The 20673-nt window shown below is 40.9% G+C and overlaps 1 pseudogene; it reads right to left on the bottom strand.

Annotated features, from left to right (window-relative positions):
- Window positions 1-6168: 6168 nt before the first annotated feature.
- Window positions 6169-20673, bottom strand: part of LOC126634488 (uncharacterized) — a 219169-nt pseudogene continuing 204664 nt past the window's right edge.

Raw genomic sequence — 20673 nt, forward strand, 5'->3', positions numbered from 1 at the left:
TGCAGCTTCTCTTTATTAGTTTTAGGACACTGTAAAGAACTCAATTTAAAATGAGGAGCCAAAGGGGTACTAACCAGTTTGGTTGAATCATGAACTCCAAACTTCCGAATCAACTTCTCAAGGTATTGTCTTTGATTCAAACTGACCAAACCCTTCTCTCTATCTCTAGTGATCTCCATGCCAAGGATCTTCTTCGCTTCACCAAGATCCTTCATCTCAAACTCATTCTTCATTTGCTTCTTCAATTTCTCAATCTCTTCGACATTCTTTGAGGCAATCAACATATCATCAACATATATCAACAAATAAATGAAAGACCCATCTTGCAACTTCTTGAAGTACACACAATGATCATATTGACTTCTAGAATAATTTTGGCCTCTCATAAATTTATCAAACCTCAAATACCATTGCCTTGGAGATTGCTTCAAGCCATATAGTGATTTCTTCAATTTGCAAAACAAGTTCTCCTTCCCTTTCACTATATACCCATCCGGTTGACACATATAAATCTCTTCATTCAAATCACCATGTAGGAAAGCCGTCTTCACATCAAGTTGCACAAGCTCAAGATCATACTACGCAACAAGAGCTAACATAATGCGAATTGAGGAGTGTTTCACAACCGGAGAAAAGATTTCATTGTAGTCAATGCCTTCCTTTTGTGCATACCCTTTAGCAACTAATCTTGATTTGAATCTCACATTGCTTTTCTCATCAACATCTTCTTTCTTGGCATACACCCATTTGCAACCGATAGCTTTCTTGCCCTTAGGCAATTTAGCTAACTCCCAAGTCTTGTTCTTCAAGAGAGAATTCATCTCATCACCCATGGCATTGCACCACCTCTCCTTTTCTTCACTCTCAATAGCTTCCTCAAAATTGGATGGAATCTCATCAGTGATAATAGGAAGAGCAAAAGAAACATAGTCACTATACCGAGCTGGCTTGGTAATTTGTCTCTTTCCTCTGTTCTTGGCAATAGACTCTTGAGGTGAAACTTCCTCTTCAACTTGAATAGGATCTTCAAGTTCAACTTCTTCAACATCCTCATGGTCTCCAATTTCTTCACTTGTAGTGGCTTCGACATCAGCGGAAATAGGATTTGAAGTACCAGAGGCAACTTTCTCAAGCTCCACCTGTTGGACATCTTTCACATTCTTCTCAGAGACTTTGTACATACTTTCTTCATCAAATGTCACATCTATGCTGATTACAAGTTTTTTCATCTCTGGGCACCACAACCTGTAACCTTTGACACCACTACTAAAACCAAGAACGATAGCCTTTTTGGCTCTAGGATCAAGTTTATTTTCAGTCACATGAAAATAAGCAGGTGAACCAAAAATACGGATATAGTCATAATCAGAAGAAGGTTTTCCAGTCCATACCTCCATTGATGTCTTACCCTGAACAACAGCTGAGGGTAACCGGTTGATGATGTGACATGCATAATTAACTGCATCTGCCCAAAATGACTTGCTTAAACCCAACTGAGACAACATACATCTAACCTTCTCAAGCAAGGTTCGATTCAATCTTTCTGTAACTCCATTTTGTTGTGGAGTTCCCCGAACACTGAAATGTCTCACAATTCCTTCCTCTTTGCAAACTTTAAAGAAAGGATCGGATGTGTATTCACCACCATTATCCAATCTCAAAATCTTAATCTTTCTCCCAGTCTGGTTCTCAACCATTTTCTTCCAACCCAAGAAAATGCTTAACACCTCACTCTTATGCTTCATAGTGTAGACCCAAGACCTTCTTGAATAATCATCAACAAAGGTCACGAACCAATGTCTACCACTCAAAGAGGGAGTCTTTGTAGGACCCCAAACATCCGAATGCACATAATCAAAAATGCCCTTCGTCTGATGTACAGCAGTACCAAACTTCACTCTAGTTTGCTTCCCCAAGACACAATGCTCGCAGAAATCAAGCTTATAAGTCGTGGCACCTTTTAGAAGACTTTTTTTCACAAGCCCTTGTAGAGCTTTCTCACCGGCATAGCCTAATCTCATATGCCACAGTCTAGTAGTATCTAAATCAGATGTGCCCATATTTTCAGAGACTACAGATGCTTCACCTGTCACAGTGCTTCCCCTGCAATAAATACAAATGGCCAAATCTAGGAGCTTTCATCACAACAAGTGCACCATAAGTAACTTTCAATGTCTGTCCATTTGAATGAAACCTGAAACCCTTGGATTCCAAAGTACCAAAAGAAATAAGATTTTTCTTCAAATTCGGTACATACCGAACACCTGTCAACTCTTTAACCATGCCATCATGCAACTTTAAACGAACTGTACCAATCCATTTTGTTGTGCAAGGATTGTCATCTCCCATGAACACAACGCCACCATCAAACTCTTTCAAGCTTGAAAACCAATCATTGTGAGGAGTCATATGATGAGTACAACCCGTATCCAACACCCACTTAGTAGCACAATCAAATGATGAAGAAGTGGTTAAAGCAAAATCAGAAAAATCTGTTTCAACCTCAGCAACATTAGCTTCAGAACTTTCTTTGCCTTTGGTCTTCAATCTAGGACAATCTTTCTTCCAATGGCCCTTATTATGACAAAAGGCACATTCATCCATTTCCAAAGGTTTTCTACCTTTAGAGTTTCCTCTAGGTCGAGACTGTGATTTTTTTCTACTAGAAGATGATCTTCTCTCCGATGATCTACCTCTAATAAATAAAGCTTCAGAGGTACTATCATGATTTTTATCTCTATGCCTCATTTCATAATTCATCAAGGCATTTGACACATCTTCAAATTTCACAGTTTCTTTACCATGCATAATAGTGGTAACAAAATGCTCATAAGAGTCCGACAATGAATTCAACAATATTAAGGCCTTATCTTCATCCTTAATATCCTCATCTAAATTTAACAAGTCGGCAATCAACTTATTAAAAGCATCAAGGTGTCTAATCATTTTTGTATCTTCTTTGTATTGGAAGCGGTAGAGCTTTTTCTTCAAGTGTAGCCGGTTCTCTGCACTCTTTGTCATATACTTGTCTTCCAATTTTTGCCACAACACACTTGCTAATGTCTCCCGCATCACAAAATACTTTTGAGTTTTTGCAAGGCACAACCGAATTGAAGAGCAAGCCCACAAATTTAATTTCTCCCATTCCGGCTTCGACATAGCTTCCGGCTTCTCTCCCAAAGCGGCAAGTAGATCTTATTGAGCCAACACATCTTTGACCTCACATTGCCACATCCCGAAGTTGTTTGTGCCATCAAACTTTTCCACTTCGAACTTTGCATTTTGCACCATAGTTCTTGCAAACCCGGAGCTGCTTCCAAAAGGATTCTCATCTTGCCCGTCTGACATCTTTGGCAACTAGACAGTACCCAAGAGCAACCAGTGCTCTGATACCAATTGTTGTGCTAGGATAGCACCAAACCTTTTAGGAACCAACTCAAGCTAACCCACAGGAAATTTATCAAATGAAAATGCAAGAACAAAATATTAAAGACACCAAGATTTTAACGAGGTTCCTCAACAGTCAGTGTAACTGGAGTACGTCATCGGAGCAGTATGAGCTCACTCAATAATCCACTATCAACCAAATGGGAGTTTACAAAGTGTTGGCAATCTCACAACCCAAATAACCCAGTACACCCAATAACTCTCACACACCAAAGAAACAAATAGAGAAAGAAATATAATGAATAATTTCTTCTCTATACATATAGCTCAAAGCTATTACAACAACAATTACTTTGGTGGATGATTACTAACCAAATGAAGCAGCAACTTCTTCTTTCTTTTGGGCTCTCTACAACTCTCCTTGCTCTCGGCAGAAAATGAGCTCCCTTATTGAAAATGAGCTCTCACTTCCTTATTTCTTCTATCCGAAAAAAACCCCATAATTATGGCTTTAAAAAAGCCACAAAACAAGGAAACATAATCATATTGTCCTTTTTTTCTTTTAATTTGTTTAATAGCCAAAAGCTTTTTTTGTTTTGTTCTCCACTTGGCCACTTGGCCACTTATTCAACATACACTCCATCCCCCAACACGCACTGATCTAAGCACAATGTTTGAAGAATTGCTAGGTATTTAAGAGATGGAGATAATGATGGAAAAGGAAGCACAGTGATATCCAACACTCTGAGATCTTTCATCTCTTAAAAAAAACTGCAAGGGATTTCTAGCGAGCCATCACTACTCCCTAAATCAAACATTTTCAGTTCTGAGCATTCCCAGGGTACTCAAAAAGCATGGAGAGAGATCGCAGAGCACTCTTTAAACAAATCCACAGCTGGCCATTCTTCCAACTCTGCATATGCTAGCAATCCGGACAGCAACATCTGTTACAAGCCTGTGCATTCTAACACTTCGATCATCATAAATGCATTTCGTGCCTCTTCCACAGTATCGACATTTTAACCAACTCTAAACACATAAGTATTTCAACAAGTCAGACCAAAAAATTAGTCACTTTATGCCATCATCCAACAAAGCATGAGCAACGGCTTAAGCTCCTCATCAATTCATTGTAATTCCACTCTAGAGTCAAGTATGCTGTCTCTGTCAAGACCGGGATGAACACCAAATGCATTTATCATGTTCCCGGTAAATTGGTTCCCATCAAACAGGACTCTAGACAATGCCGAACAATTCCTCAAGCACTCGGCAAATACCCTGTTAGATTGTTATTGTTCACTTTGAAACTTGCAAAGCGAATCCGCTACACTACTCCGGTGACAGTCACAAAAACCAAGCTCAAAAGCGATTGAAGAGTTTAAGGAATTCTCACCAAGGTCAAGGTAATGAAGCTTCCTGAGTTCGCCTATTTCGATGGAATTTTCCCTTCAAGGGAATTTTGAGGTAGGTCAATATTTTGCAGTCCAGACATTAAACCAATATCTTAAGGGATTTGGCTACTAATGTGTATTTGTCCTTGGTAAACTTTGAAAGTCTCATCTTTTTGTTCATGGTTATTTAACCCTTAATTTGTATTTGTCCTGTTTGTACGTTTGGTTCAAGTCTGTCTCCTTATTGTTTCGTTTGTTGTCATATGTGAGGATGGTTTTTTATTGTTTGTGCGATGTTTTGCAGGATTCATAGATAATAGATTTGGTATGGGCTGCCATACGTGTAACTGTCGTTTCATTTAAAAAGGTCTACAACGACATCAATTATTTAGGTTGATTGTTGACGTAGTGCTGAAGAAATCTCTGTGTCTTTGCCAGGGCTGGTGAGGGTATTTCTCTCCACATATCCTCTGTCTTTCTTTTGTTTATCTGCGGCTTTCATGCTGAATTATTGCTCCTCGAATTGTTTTGAGGATAACCAATTGCTCATTTGTTCAAATTTTGTAATTCAGTGACCTTTTGTGTTCTTTTTTGGTTTGGTTCTTATTTGAAACGAATCAAATTGAATATTTGTAACCAAAATAATTGATTTTTCTAATCGCCCAAATTGTTCAAATTTGGTAATTTAGTGTGCTTTTATGTGCATTCTGGTTTTGTTCTTATTTGAAATGAATCGAATTGAATTGAATATTTAGTGAGCTTTTATGCACATTTATGATTTAGTTCATTATTTTAACACATACAATATTTATAATCCATTTGACATTCCTGCGGTAACGGGCTAAAACTACTCCGCGAGATAAAACTACTATTCCTCTCTAAATTATAGTTAGGAGCTCAGTGGAGATACAAGAAAAAAAGGAGGCAAAACATGGGAAGATATAAAATGAGTATTTCATTAATTTTAGTAGAGTGCGAAGAAAATAGGGAAGAAATAAAAAGAGTGTTTCATTGAACCAATTCACGGATATTTAAACCAATTTAAACTTGCATTTTATGAATGAAATATAAACACATACACACATCAAGAAAATTAACAATCCAGTTAAAAGAAGCTCAAATAAGCACACTCTAGTATAAAGCAGTTTCAGTAGACATGCACACAAGTAGTTTCAAATGCATCAAAGTTTACAGAAATCGCACAAGCATTATTTCCCAAACACCAAAACCGAAAATGTAGCGAACAAAGCTCCAAATACAAATCACACTTTTACGACAAAACACATAAGTCAATGCAAGCATAACATGACAAGGAATATGCCTTAGTGCCTTCCCAAATTGCATAAGTTTTAGTTTCCACAAAAAACAAAAAACAAAAAAAAAAATTGCACAAGTTTCTGGGATAGCTTTCCATTGAGGCCGCAGCTGCAGGCTTATATCAAACAAGATGAGATCGGCCAGGGAAGCAAGGCTGGGCACAGACTATTGAGGGGAGAACAGAGAATGGTTAGGGCAAGTAACAAGAAAAATTAGAAATAAGTATACTGAAAGTAGCAACTACAATTACGCCAATGCCAAGATAGAGTGCATCCTCTAGGATCTGCAATGCGTATTTCCATCGACTCCAAGTAGCATAGTTTTTCTCCATCTAAAATTTTGAACACACCAATGTGATTTATGTGGAATGTGTAGTGTGGTTCAACAGATCAGAGTGCCTTCCAGTCTACTCTCCAGGCTGATATTTCTTCCTTTAAAAGGAAGAACAAAAGGAAGAGGAAAATAACACACAAACACGCAATCGCACACAATCGGAAAACCTTAACACTCCAGCCAAAAGATGAGGATTCCTTTTTGGCAGAGAGTCTTGCAATTGTAACATCTACATTTGAATCCGCAATCATCAACTGGTCCTGTAGAAATCTATATTTAGTTGAAGATTACAAATAAACACGTAAGCTGTTCAATATGAAATCTGACTGAACAACTATGAATATGATGAATAAATCAGACTCTTAAATTTGACGGTTCAAGGTTCAGAAAAAAGCTGAAAAATTGGAGAGTGAAATTAATAGATGCACTTAGTGAATGAAGTACTTACAGTTTGATCACGATCATTTTCCTTTGAATCACTTAGCATCCGTGCATCATCTGTTTCCTCTGCTATTTGTAGTGTTTCTGGTCTTGGATCACTTTGGAGTAACCCATCAGGAGAAATGTTTAACTCGATCAGCTGACATTTCTCGACAATCAAATTCTTGGACGGTAAGGATGGGACCTTGAAAATGCAATTTCCAGTGCAAAATCCTTGCAGACTTGGTAGATCACATAGTTTCAAATCTTGCAAGCAACTGAAAGTAATCTCATTTTCTGTATCATCTCCGTTGCTTGCCACTATTTCTACCATTCTTTCGCAGGACTCAACTTCCAAATTCTTGAGTTGCTGCAAATTCTTAGCCACAGAATAAGATATTAAGTATTGCAGTCCGTGACAATCCCTTATGGTGAAAGTGGTTAGATTCCGAAAAGATATCAAAGTTGAAGCTAGATTCTCTAATCTGCCACATTTTTCTAGGCCTAGAAATTCCAAGTTTGGAAATACACGGCCCCTTGGTTGGGAGTTCTCCTTTCCTAGATGTATCAGTTCCGGCATATTGCTGAGACACAAAACCTTAACACATGGGAGGGTCTCAACTTCATGTATTTCCGTGCTGCTACTTCCTCGGTGGTTGTGGACAATTAATTCTTTCCAAGGAGCAGAGAACACACAGAGAATTTCAATATTTTGGAAATTCTCAAAGAAAACATCTGACTTGGGATGTGAAGTAGCAAAACCAATTCCTTTTAGTTTTCTCAACAACTCTGCCAGGAGTGGACCATACAAAATCTCTGTGTTCTCGTCCAAAATCAAGTATTCCAACTTGAGGAATGACTTATCCTGAAATATAATCAACGGTAATGGCATGCTTTAAAATATTTTGAAAAATTAGACACCACATATAATTTTAATATTAAAAACTTAATCAATGTATTTACTTGATGGTGTATGTTTAGCTGGTACGTAAAATCACATAAAATTTCGAATATCAAAAGAATAGTGTACAAGTATGGTTACCTTTTCAATTAAAAAGAAAGGCTGTTTCATTGGTGTTGGGTGGCCCACCCCAAGTTTGTCTTCATATGTTGAAAATTCGGTAGCAAAAATCTCCACACCATCACATTTCGTGAACTTTAACATGTTGAGTGATGGCCAATTAGAAACATGCAGTCCTGGATAGAAACTCCAAAGTTAGGGCAGATTATCAAATTCCAAAGATGTTACTTTAGGGAACCCGAACTCCTCGTATGTCGTTTCTGGTCCTTCTTCCTTCACAACAATTTCCTCCATTAAACCACAATTCTTAACCGTCAACCGCCTTAGCTGCTTAAGATCTTTGGCCACTGAGGCGGGAAAGACATTTTTCAAACTATCACATGAGTCTATCTTAGATTTGGGCACTCAAAACCATTCAACTGAGTAGTAGATGATGTGTCATATACCACTTGTAGTGACTGGCACTGCTCTATTTCTAAGAACTCTAGAGCTTTCAATCTTCCCATGATACTTGGCCCAAAGATATTAATTACACTGTGGCATCTACGAACATCCATAATTCTGAGGCTGCCAAAAGAATCTGAATGAAGTTGGTTGTGGAATATTGTCTTCAACTTAGGCAAGTCCCATATGTACAACATCTCCAAGCTAGGAAATCCTACCTGACACATATTCATTTTAGAACTTGTGAACAAACCTTTTTTTTTCATAAGAGTGGGACGCCTGCATAAGTTGGAAATAAAAGCACAAAGAAAAGAAGTGAGGTATAATTCACCTTTTCGTCAAAGAGCTCAATATCTCTTTCTTCTTTGTTGGTTGTAATATTTTCACTCTTAGCATCAAAGATGAATGTCTCCAGTATAGTATAATCATCTAGATCTAAATACGCCAAAGATGGAAATTTAATGTAACTTCCAAAGCTGAATCTAGCGAGGTTTGGAAGATGTTGTAGCTTTAAACGGTTTAACTTTTCAAACATGTCATCTGTATTCTTCTCATTTCCCACTATCTCTTCCATGATTTGACAATTGGAGATCTTAAGATTTTTTAGTTGTCCGAGACATTTAGCCATGGAACTCGAAAACAAGAATCTTAAACTATCACATTCATGCACAGTCAAGGTTGTTAAGTTGGGCATCAAAATCTACAAAGCACAAAATAAATTTCATGTTTATTGTAGGAAATTACAATTTACATTGTTGTTATATGTTCAAAAAGTGTAGATAAAAAGTAAATGTCATATATTAAAAAAGTAAGCTACTATTTTTTTATTGGTCAAAGGGGATATCTATTAAACACCCAAAACGGGACCACAAGAACAAACAGCAAAAAATGCAAGAAAAGTAAAGAGATGATATCAGAACACATTATTGTGAAACTTTGGTGGTGAATTGTTCTAGTGTTTAGAGCTTAGTTCAAATTTTATGCATACAACATAGGTGTGACTTTTTTTATAACACGTCTCATTGCTTAACATCAAAGTCTAAAATATTGATATTATTGGCGAAATATCGCCGATAATATCGTTTTTTTTAGAGTGCGATATTTTCACATTTATACACTTAATTATCGTTAATATATCGCAATATTATCGATATTATCGATAATATCGCCGAGGCTCTGTCGTCGCAACTGCAGCCGAGGCTCCGTCGTCACAGCTGCCAAGATATGCGCCTCTCTCTGCAATCCATGCTCAGACCCATCAAAATGAGCAATCCTTTTTCTCCGGATCCCAAAACCCGCTCGGGTTTGATGGATCCTCTGCCTCGTACGGCCTAAACAAGGCCTCCCCTTGCCTGATGGTGCTCGCCGGGAGGTGAGAAAGGGAGGAGGAACGGTCCACAGGTAGTGATGGTGCTCGCCGGAGTGTGCACCACTGTGGTGGAGGTCACGATGGGGTGTGGGTGTGGTGTGTCTGTGCTCCGGGAAGGAGAGTTGCAGAGATGGGGGGAGAAGAAACAAGGAGAAGAATGAGGGAGAAGGTTCGAGGGATTGGGGAAGGGGAAACACGTGGAAGTGAGGTGTGTGTGTGTCTGTCTGCTCTGGGAAGAATTCTATCAGCGTTGAAGGCTCTGCAGCTATTGCTGTCTCGAACTCTCATTGGATTTGCAACTCTAACTCCCGCATTTGCATCAAAACTCCCATCTGCGTCCGCATTTGAATATAGCCATGGTTGCTTTGCTAGACGTTTTTGGAAAAAGAACGAGAGAGAGAGAGAGAGAGAGATAGCCATGGTTGCTTTGCTAGAGGTTTCTGGAAGAGAGAGAGAGAGAGAAAGATTTCTGGGATTTTGTGTTTCACGGGCTGATAGGAAATAAGAGAGAGAGAGAGAGAGAGAGACTTATGGGATACGAAAAAGAAGAAAATAAAGCAGAGGAAGAAGAAGTGAGAGAGGAGGAATATGATACGAAAAAGAAACCCCAAATAAAAGCTTACCGCTTTCCAATGCGTCAAATGTGTTGGTGTGTGTTGATTTTGAAAAATTTACACTATTTTATGTCAGATATAGGATTGGGAGTCTCAATTTGGGACCTTGGGTTATGTGAAGGAGGTGAGGTGGAAGGGTCACCATGTGGTTTAAAGAAAATGTTAAACGCTAATTTCATTCAAAATATCTTATATTTATTATTTTATTTTTTAAAATTAAATTGTTTTATTTGGGAAATCCATCTTTGAGACCTTGAAAGTCTCTTTGAAGATCAAATCATGCTATATACTTGAAACTCTAACGTCACATATACTATTTTTTTGTAAAAAAAATAACATATTTTTCATGTCTTTCTTATATATAAATGATTATGGTGTGTTTAAAATTTTTTCATTAATTACTACATATTTTCTACACTCACAATGTTTGCCAGCTCGCTATATAATCAACTTAAATCAATTAAATCCATCATGCAATGCATTTCCTTCTAATTTTTTGTGATAAACTAATAGATAATTGACTAAATAAACATCCTGCAAAATTTCAATAAAAATTTATAAGCTTTTCTTACAATTTGCGTGGTTTTTATTAAATTTTTATCGATATCGATAATATCCCGATATTTCCATCGAAATTTCCGTATTTTTGAACTACCGATATTCCCGATATCATCGATATTTTAGACCTTCCTTAACACCCGTCCACAAACTTAACCCCAACATAACCTTGTAAGCTCCCAATAAAATTAAATAAAAATAAAAACAAAAGTAAGAAAAAGAAGCTTCTCATCCTCCTCCTCTCTCTCACTTCTCCCGGAAAATGATTCTTTCTAGAATCTTATTGCCATCAGTTTTTAAATACTATTTATATTTAATTTTAAATGAAAAATCAAACAATTTATGATCACACAATACGATAAACGGCAAAAATATGGTGATCCAATTTCCACTTCCCCAAACACAGCAGCAGCGATATCAATTGCATCTCCTTCACAGTTTAAATCCATAAATCAAACCCAAAAGCCTCGTCCTTCAATTTAATTGCTCCTTCAAACCATAGGGGAAGACCAAATTTGGGAAGATTGAAGAATAAATCCCTTTTGGGCTGTCAGATTCGTTGAATTTACACCTTTATCGATCGAGAGAAATCTCGACGTCACCATCGACGATCTCCTATTCCAAATCCTTGGGGTCCTTGTCGTTGGCCGTGCAGCCCACCGAGACGCAGATTCCGAGAATATACTTTATCGTTCCCGCGAGCTCCTTCGGCCATGTATCTATTCCTCATAACCTTGGCGATCTCGATGACGTCATCAAGGGAGATGCTGCCGCTGTGCTTGAAGAGGTGGTGGTGTTCGTCGCAGGAATCTCCTGGCAGACGAGCACACAGCTCCCCTGGGAGAATGGCGTCGGTTGAGGGTATCTGTCGTACTTCTGCTTTCTTTGGGCTCGCTCGGGCAAACCTTTGTCGGGCAGATCTTGGTCGGGCAAGACACACTTCGGGCAAGGCTCGTCGGGCAGTTCTGAAAGAGAAAGACAGAGTTAATTTGAAAGGGTGCCTTCGTGGGGCCTTAGATGTAGGCCTTAAGGCTCACAATCAAGATTAACTTTGTAATGCTCAGGCGTGCCACTGCCATCTTCAGTATGGCAGATGTTGAATGGGTGTTTAAGCTTTGATTGAATATGTATACGCCCGAGAAACCAAGTTAGATATAACAGGTGCCTTTGTGAGGCCTTAGGTATAGGCCTTGAGGCTTCCTGTCAAACTAAACCAGCGCTTGGATGTATCATATTTGGCCTTTTATGGTTGCCAGAGTTTTATCACTATTATACCTTTGATTATCTGAATCCAAGAGGTAGGACGAACCCAAATGAGTGCCTTTGTAGGGCCTTAGGTATAGGCCTTGAGGCTTCCCATCAGAGTTAATCCCTATACTCGGACCAACTAGACCGCAACATGAAATGAAGCTAAATAGATGCCTTCGTGGGGCCTTAGGTGTAGGCCTTGAGGCTTTCTATCAGAATTCACTCCCTGCTTAAGCCTTTTCTATGAATCAAAATATAATAGCAACAAAACGGAGAAATAGATCGATTACTTGCGCCCCAAGTAACTTCGGATTTCTCGCTTATCAAGGATTGTCGTGGATGGGTTGAGTCCACATAGAGTTCTTTTTTATGCCTTGAGGCCAAGGACTTTTAAACTGATCTTTAAATTACATGCCCGCCGGGCTTGAGACTTAGATCTGATTTGAACTCTGACGCGATTCAGATCGGATCCAAGTGCTGAAGACTTATTTTCACTATGACTTTGCTAGAAATAACTTGTATATAACTGGGAATATATAACATGTTATTGTGCTTTTTAAGAAAAAGAAAAGACAAAGACAGAGCAAAGATAGTCGGGTAAGCTTGAACCTTATCGGCCAAGGCTGAACTTCTTACAAAATCTATCTATGTAGCTCTGTCAGAGGTCTGAAAGCTTTTAGAGGGGTTGACGGGGGAGAAGAGGATACAAAATGAATCGATACCACCATGAACGAGGTAGCAGAGCTATTACAGGGGTTTGGGAAGGTTTATCCCGAATGGGATGAAGGCTTGTGCTGACTACAGCTTCGTTGAAGGCAAATCTGGCTTGAGCAGAGTTTTGGCTTTTGTTTGTTTGTTTGAGTGTCCTTAATTCTGTCTTCTCTTCCTCCTTTTATAGACGGCTTCAGCTTGGGTTCCTGTAGCAATGGCGGTTGCCCGAATGCGGTTTGGTGATGACTCACTATCTTTTTTACATGAATGCCATCAATAAAGTACTTTATTGGGCTGTGCAGTGACTGAATAACCTACCCCCTGTGGTCTTTGAGCAGGTAAGCAGGTGGCCTTTGTAATTTGTGCCCAGCCGAAAGCCTCTTTCCTGCCTCCTAAGTTTTCCCCTGGGCCTTGGGTTTGGGCCGACTTCCTCTCTGGCCCAAAGTTCAGATTTTATTCCAAACAGTGCCCCCTTCAATTGATGTTAAGGTTGGGATCCCAAGCGCCAACATTAAATGAATAACAGCATGCGTGTCCTTTGAGCTTCTTGCGACCTTTAAACTGCCTTCCGGTTCTCTATAAAGTCTGGCTTTGGAAACCCTTTTCAAATCATCACCTCTTCTTCATTTTGGTTTTCACCCTTCATCCACCTTGAATCCCTCCATCTTCCCACTGAGAAATGGGTTCCTCGGGTTTTGAGTGGAGTTTCCTGAAACTCCCCTTTCGTGAGAAAAGAAAGTTTTCACCTGATGATTGCTACCTCCAACACCTTTGGTCGATCACCCCTCTACCTCCAACACCTTTGGTCAGGCGGTCTCCTCTTGATGACTGATCTTCCCACCACTTGTGGTGATAAGTTGGGCTTCATCATCATACATGGTGAAGATCTTGTAGGAGGGTCCCCTACCAAGCTCATGTTGGCCGCACAACCCGATCACCTAATTGGGTTTCAACCAAGAAGATAGCGGGAAACCCGTTGAAGATACCAACACTTTCAGAGGGGATCAAATGTAATACATAGGATTTGGTATCTTGTAATCTCATCAATTTGTCGACATGAAATAAGTATTTTTATCTATTTCTGCATCTCTGCCTTCTTTAAATGCTTGGATGAACAAAATACCGTATGTGAATTTCTAAGGTCCGTCTCACTCTGCTCCCTCTTCGATATAGCAATCCCTAACATCCCATAATGTAGGACAATATTTCTTCAAGAATTTTGCATTAATAGGGTGTTTCTGCTCACTGCCTTCGAGGTCTGCCAGATAATATCCTCCTTTGTTCAAAACCCGACTAATAATAAAAGGACCTTCCCATGTCGGGCTCCATTTCCCGAAGCCACGCAGCTGAGCGCCTAGCGGGAGGACTGCTTTCCATGCTAAATCTCCTTCCTTGAAAGACTTTAACTTCACCCTTTTGTTATAAGCTCGGGCAACAACAATCTTTCCTTCTTGAATCTGGTTCAAGGTTTCAATTCGGGCTGCATCCAGATCTTCAATACCTTGACACATGGCTTCGATATATTCTGCACTATGCAACCCAAATTGGTTTTGAATTTACGGAACTGACGTTGATTTCCATAGGAAGCACTGCATCTTGCCCGAAAGTTAAGGCATAAGGAGTCGTGCCTGTCCCCGCTCTTTTAGAAGTCCGGTATGCCCACAACGTGTTCCCTAGCATTTCATGCCATCTTTCTGGACTATCAATCACCATCCTTTTAATAATGTTGACCAAGATTTTGTTGCTAGCCTCTGCTTGCCCATTTGACTGAGGGTTGTATGGACTGGATTGGATCATCTTTATTTTATACTTGCTTGCAAACTCTTCAACCTCCTTTGAAATAAAAGATGGTCCACGATCCGTTACTATAGTTTCAGGCACCCCATACCTGTGCAGGATCTTAGTCTCAATAAAATTCTTGACCACGGCTGAAGTTATAGATTTTACTGCCGATGCTTCTACCCATTTGGTGAAGTAATCCGTTGCCACAATTATGAAAGTATGCCCCTTACTAGAGGCCGGATAAATCTGCCCGATGAAGTCCATTGCCCATCCTCGGAACGGCCAGGGCTTGACCACCGGATTGAGAGGTACTGATGGTACGTGCTGGAGAGGTCCATGTCTCTGACATTCTTCACATCCGCGGACATAGGACTTACAATCTTTTTCCATGTCGGGCCAGAAATAACCATACCTTCTGAGTAGCCATCTCATCTTTGTTCCTGCTTGATGTGCTCCACATATTCCCTCATGTACTTCGGCCATTACTCTCATGGATTCTTCTAGGCCTAAGCATTTTAATAGCAACCCATCTGGGGTCTTTCTCAACAGATTTTTTGTCCACAATACATACTTGGTTGCTTGCTGCCTGTTCTTCTTACTTGTGGGTGAAGAAGGATCTTTCAGATACTGAATAATAGGTGTCCTCCAATCTTCCACCTCGGTCTCTAGAACCATTACATCCAGACTGAACCTCCGATCTAAAATAGAGGGAAGGTTTCTTGTTTGGATCTCAACATCAACACCATACCTCATTTCTTGCATTGGTACTCCTGAAGCTAGTTGCGCCATTTCATTGGCTGCTAAGTTAGATCCTCTAGGAATATGATTGACTGATATCTCAGACTCCCACAAACCTAGCAGTTGTGTTGCTGCCATATAGTATCCTGCCATAGTGATATGTCTGCATTTGAACTCGCCATTTAGTTGATTTATCACTAACTCTGAATCACCAAAGATCTCTACTTCAGTTGCCCCCAAGTCCATCAGGATCTCCAGGCCGATAATCAATGCCTCATACTCCGCCCGATTATTGGTATTTTCTTGATAATCAAGTAGGAAGGAATAGTAATGATAAACCCCTTGAGGGTTTATAATCACAATTCCAGCTCCTGCTGCCTTCTGAGTGTAGGATCCATCGAAATATAGCTTCCAAGGTGTAATCCCAAGACCTGCTACTCTCCTTATCTCTTGCTGGATCCAATCTTCCTTGCCCGAAACATCACTTCTTGGTGGGATCCAAACATTAGCAACTTCTAAACTTCCCGGGATATTGATTTCCTCGTTTTGAGACTCCTGATGTTCGGTCAGGAAGTCAGCAATTGTCTGGCCTTTGACTGCCCTCTGGGGTATGTACTGAAAACTAAATTCTGATAATGCTAGAATCCACTTCCCAATCCTCCCTGCTAGCATAGGTCTTGACAACATATACTTTATCACATCTGTTTTGGCGATAATGTGCACATGACAAGGTAGCATGTAATGCCTTAGCTTGCTGGCAGTAAAATATAGAGCCAAACACAGTTTTTCCACCGGAGAATATCTTGTTTCTACCTCGGTCAGAATTCTGCTGAGGTAATACACAGCCTGCTCTTTTCCTCCTTCATTATTCTGAGCTAGTAGACTCCCAATTGATCTTTCCGATGCAGAAATATATAGTTTCAATGGCTTTCCCCTTTGAGGTGGTACCAACACTGGTGGGGAAGTTAAGTAAGCCTTGATGCTATCAAATGCCTGCTGGTGGGTTGGCCCCCACTCAAAATTCTCCCTATCCTTCAATCTCAGTAGTGGAGTTAGCGGCTGGATTTTGCCCGCCAAATTGGCAATGAATCTCCTTAAGAAATTGATTTTCCCTAGCAATCTCTGAAGCTGTACTTTGTTGGTAGGTGGAAGTGACTCTAATATTGCCCGAGATTTATTTTTGTCCACCTCCACACCTCTCTGATGCACCAAGAATCCCAAAAAATTGCCCGCTCTCACTCCAAAAGCTCATTTCTTTGGATTCATCTTCAACTTGTGGATCCGCATCCTCATCAATGCTTGCTTGAGGTCCACGAGATGCTGCTCTTCTGTCTTAGATTTCACCACAATGTCATCTATATACACCTCCATGCTTTGGCCAATTAAATCATGAAAAATGGCATTCATTGCCCTTTGATACGTGGCGCCTGCATTCTTGAGCCCGAATGGCATGACCAGATATTCATATGCCCCCACATGACCAGGACATCTAAAAGCTGTCTTATGAATATCCTCTGGCGCCATCTTTATTTGATTGTAACCGGCATTTCCATCCATAAACGATAAAACTTTATGCTTTGCTACAGCATCTATGGATAAGTCAGCCATGGGCATGGGATATTCATCCTTTGGTGTGGCGCTATTAATATTCCTATAATCAACACAACACCGTACTGCTTTTGTTATAGCTTTTAAAACGGGTACAATATTGGCTAACCACTCTACATATTTGGCTGGTCTTATAAAGCCAGCTTTCACCAGCCTTTCAATTTCTTCTTTGACTTTTTCTTCTATCTCCTTTGACATCCTTCGTGGTGCCTGCTTGACAGGTTTATATCCTTCCTTGATGGGCATTCTATGTTCCACCAAGGCTGGGTCTAATCCTGGCATCTCGGTGTAATGCCAAGCAAAACAATCTTTGAATTCTTGCAAAAGAGAGATAATCTTGGCCCGATCCTCAATCCTTAATAAACCGCTGATTTGAATTGGTCTCGGATCCTTTTCTGTGCCTAGATCAATAACTTCCAATGGATCCTGGACTTCTGGAGGTGGCTTATCGGGTTCTGCACACAAAAATTCAACTAACTCCGGATTCTCGGGCAGACCATCTGGCTCGTCTATGTCGTAAACGCATTCGGCCATTTGAATGGCCTTATCTAACTCCTCTGCGCAAGATTCTTCCTCATTTTCCTGCTGGCTGGTAGAAACTTTCCCCTGCCACTCCTGCTCTTCTTTATCCAAAAGCTTTTCTTCCTGTCTTCTTCCCTTTCCATACACCAACAGTCTTTTAATCAGGGATCTGACTGCCATGACCTGATCTTTCTTCTTTTGTTCGATCATTGATGGTATAGAGAGTTTGGTATAAGACAGGGTCTCTCCCACTCTTCCTTGGTAAGGAGCATCCCTTGTTCTAGAAGCTTTCGGGCCGTCACCTTGGTAGGGCGGCCGTTCTCATCAGCTCCTAAACATTTCAAAATTCCCACGTTGGGATTGTAGAAATTTTCTTCTGCAACATTAGCTGAGGGGAGGAACGGCCGTGATTCGGCCTCTACTAACTCCCAAAAGCTTGATCCTTCAGTACTTGGCTCGTGGTATACAGCCACTTGTTGATGAAGAGTAGAAGGTATGGCTAAACTTTGATGAATCCAATCTCTTCCAAGTAGGGCCCCGTAAGTAGAAGTGCAGTCTACTACAAAGAACGCCAACATTATTTTCTTGGACCCCAGATCTACCTCCAAAGGTAATATCCCATGAGTCCTGGTGATAGCACCTGAAAAGCTCGAGACTGTAAGGTTTGTGGGAATAAGATCTTCAGTGCTTCTCCCCATCTTCTTCATCTGCTTGGCTGGCAATATGTTAACAGCCGCCCCTCCATCAATCAAAATTCTTTTGACAGGTACACCTTCCAGATGAGCTGAAACGTATATAGGCTTCAGGTGGTTGGCCAACGAAATACTTGGGCGGCTGAACACCATTTTATCTGTGTAAATCCGTAGGGGACCACTTTTAGGTACTTTTGAGGATTCAACCTTGTCTGAGTCTTCCTCTGTAACTACCTCCACATTGACGTGAGCCATCATCGGCTCCGTTGTTAAATAATCACCTTCCATGGTAGCGGGCTGGTCAGGCCTGGCGCCAAATATGGCGGATAATACATACGTCATGTTGATGTGGAAGTTGATGGGTTCGAGCAAGTCCTCCTTCTTGCTCCCAATGTGATCCATGAACTCGTCTAACCAGGCCATTGCATCGGCTGGTAGTAAGGGCTCTGGTATCCCTTCCTGTTGTAGTTGACTCATGTCTCCGTACAACGCTTGCTTTGGAACTTCACCAAACGGATCCAAAGGCAAAAAGGGTGGTCTCTTCTCATATGCAACAGTTTCCTCATGGGTGGGCCCTGGCCTCCAACCAGGTGTTGGCATCATAGTCAGATCTTCCTGAGCCCTTCTTAAGATCCTATACTTGCCAGGGTGATGGCTTTGTGGCACATGATTCCCCATACCCTCCGTCTTGCCGTTGGCCCTTTCTACTTCCTTCTTACTTTGCCAACGAAGCTGACTACTACTTCCAGATGTTGCCCTCTCTGGCTTTTGATTTTTTGAGGCTTCAGAGGTGATGGGGGTCATCAGGGAATTCATGTAGGCTTTGTGCTGCCTTTGAACCCTTCTGATCATGGATGCTCCCATTGGTCTGGTGGGCTGCCCATCTTTTCCAACTACATACCATTTCCGTCCACGATATGCAGGAGTTGCTTTCTTAACAGGATTAGCTATCCCATCAGTTCTTCTGACTTCCTTCCCCTTTTGGCCCTTTTGAAGCTGCTCTGTACTTCTTTGGAGTTTGGCTTCCATGTCCTCTGCCCCGTCAGAAACTTCATAGTTCCGAAATACTTCTGACAACGCCTTGGGTTGGGAATCACCTCCTAAACGTTGAAAAACGCTTCGGGAAGTATTTTTTCTTGTTGCCTGCTTAATCCTTTCGCGGGCTTCTCTTTTAATCAACTCGTGATCAATAAGGACTCCAGCTGGGGGAATCTCGAGTTCACATTCACACTGGCATTTACTACACATAACCAGCCCTTTGATTATGGCAGCCTTTGGGTACTCGGATGGTTTGCCTATCTCTTCCGTAGGTCGTTTGGCTAGTTTCCCTTCTTCTTCTTCCCTTATAATTTTCCCTTTTCCTTTCTCTACCCAGGTCATGTTGAGCATGTTTACTGGGGCTTCAGAAAAGGGCAACACAGGGTTGACTATGACTACCTCATCTGGTTGGGTAGTCCTGTGTCTTTCTCCTTTGGGAGGAGCCAAACCTGTCTCATTTTTAGAGCCTAGGGAGGCTTCATTCAGTCTCTGTAGCATTTGAAACAATGTATTCTGTAAATCTTCTGGCATGGCTATCTTTATCTTCAGATCAGAAGTCCCACTGGGCGTGCCAAAACTATGTTCGTCGCAGGAATCTCCTGGCAGACGAGCACACAGCTCCCCTGGGAGAATGGCGTCGGTTGAGGGTATCTGTCGTACTTCTGCTTTCTTCTTGGGCTCGCTCGGGCAAACCTTTGTCGGGCAGATCTTGGTCGGGCAAGACACACTTCGGGCAAGGCTCGTCGGGCAGTTCTGAAAGAGAAAGACAGAGTTAATTTGAAAGGGTGCCTTCGTGGGGCCTTAGATGTAGGCCTTAAGGCTCACAATCAAGATTAACTTTGTAATGCTCAGGCGTGCCACTGCCATCTTCAGTATGGCAGATGTTGAATGGGTGTTTAAGCTTTGATTGAATATGTATACGCCCGAGAAACCAAGTTAGATATAACAGGTGCCTTTGTGAGGCCTTATGTATAGGCCTTGAGGCTTCCTGTCAAACTAAACCAGCGCTTGGATGTATCATATTTGGCCTTTTATGGTTGCCAGAGTTTTATCACTATTATACCTTTGATTATCTGAATCCAAGAGGTAGGACGAACCCAAATGAGTGCCTTTGTAGGGCCTTAGGTATAGGCCTTGAGGCTTCCCATCAGAGTTAATCCCTATACTCGGACCAACTAGACCGCAACATGAAATGAAGCTAAATAGATGCCTTCGTGGGGCCTTAGGTGTAGGCCTTGAGGCTTTCTATCAGAATTCACTCCCTGCTTAAGCCTTTTCTATGAATCAAAATATAATAGCAACAAAACGGAGAAATAGATCGATTACTTGCGCCCCAAGTAACTTCGGACTTCTCGCTTATCAAGGATTGTCGTGGATGGGTTGAGTCCACATAGAGTTCTTTTTTATGCCTTGAGGCCAAGGACTTTTAAACTGATCTTTAAATTACATGCCCGCCGGGCTTGAGACTTAGATCTGATTT

The sequence above is a fragment of the Malus sylvestris genome, chromosome 9, assembly GCF_916048215.2.
Source record: "Malus sylvestris chromosome 9, drMalSylv7.2, whole genome shotgun sequence".
Taxonomy (NCBI): Eukaryota; Viridiplantae; Streptophyta; class Magnoliopsida; order Rosales; family Rosaceae; genus Malus; species Malus sylvestris.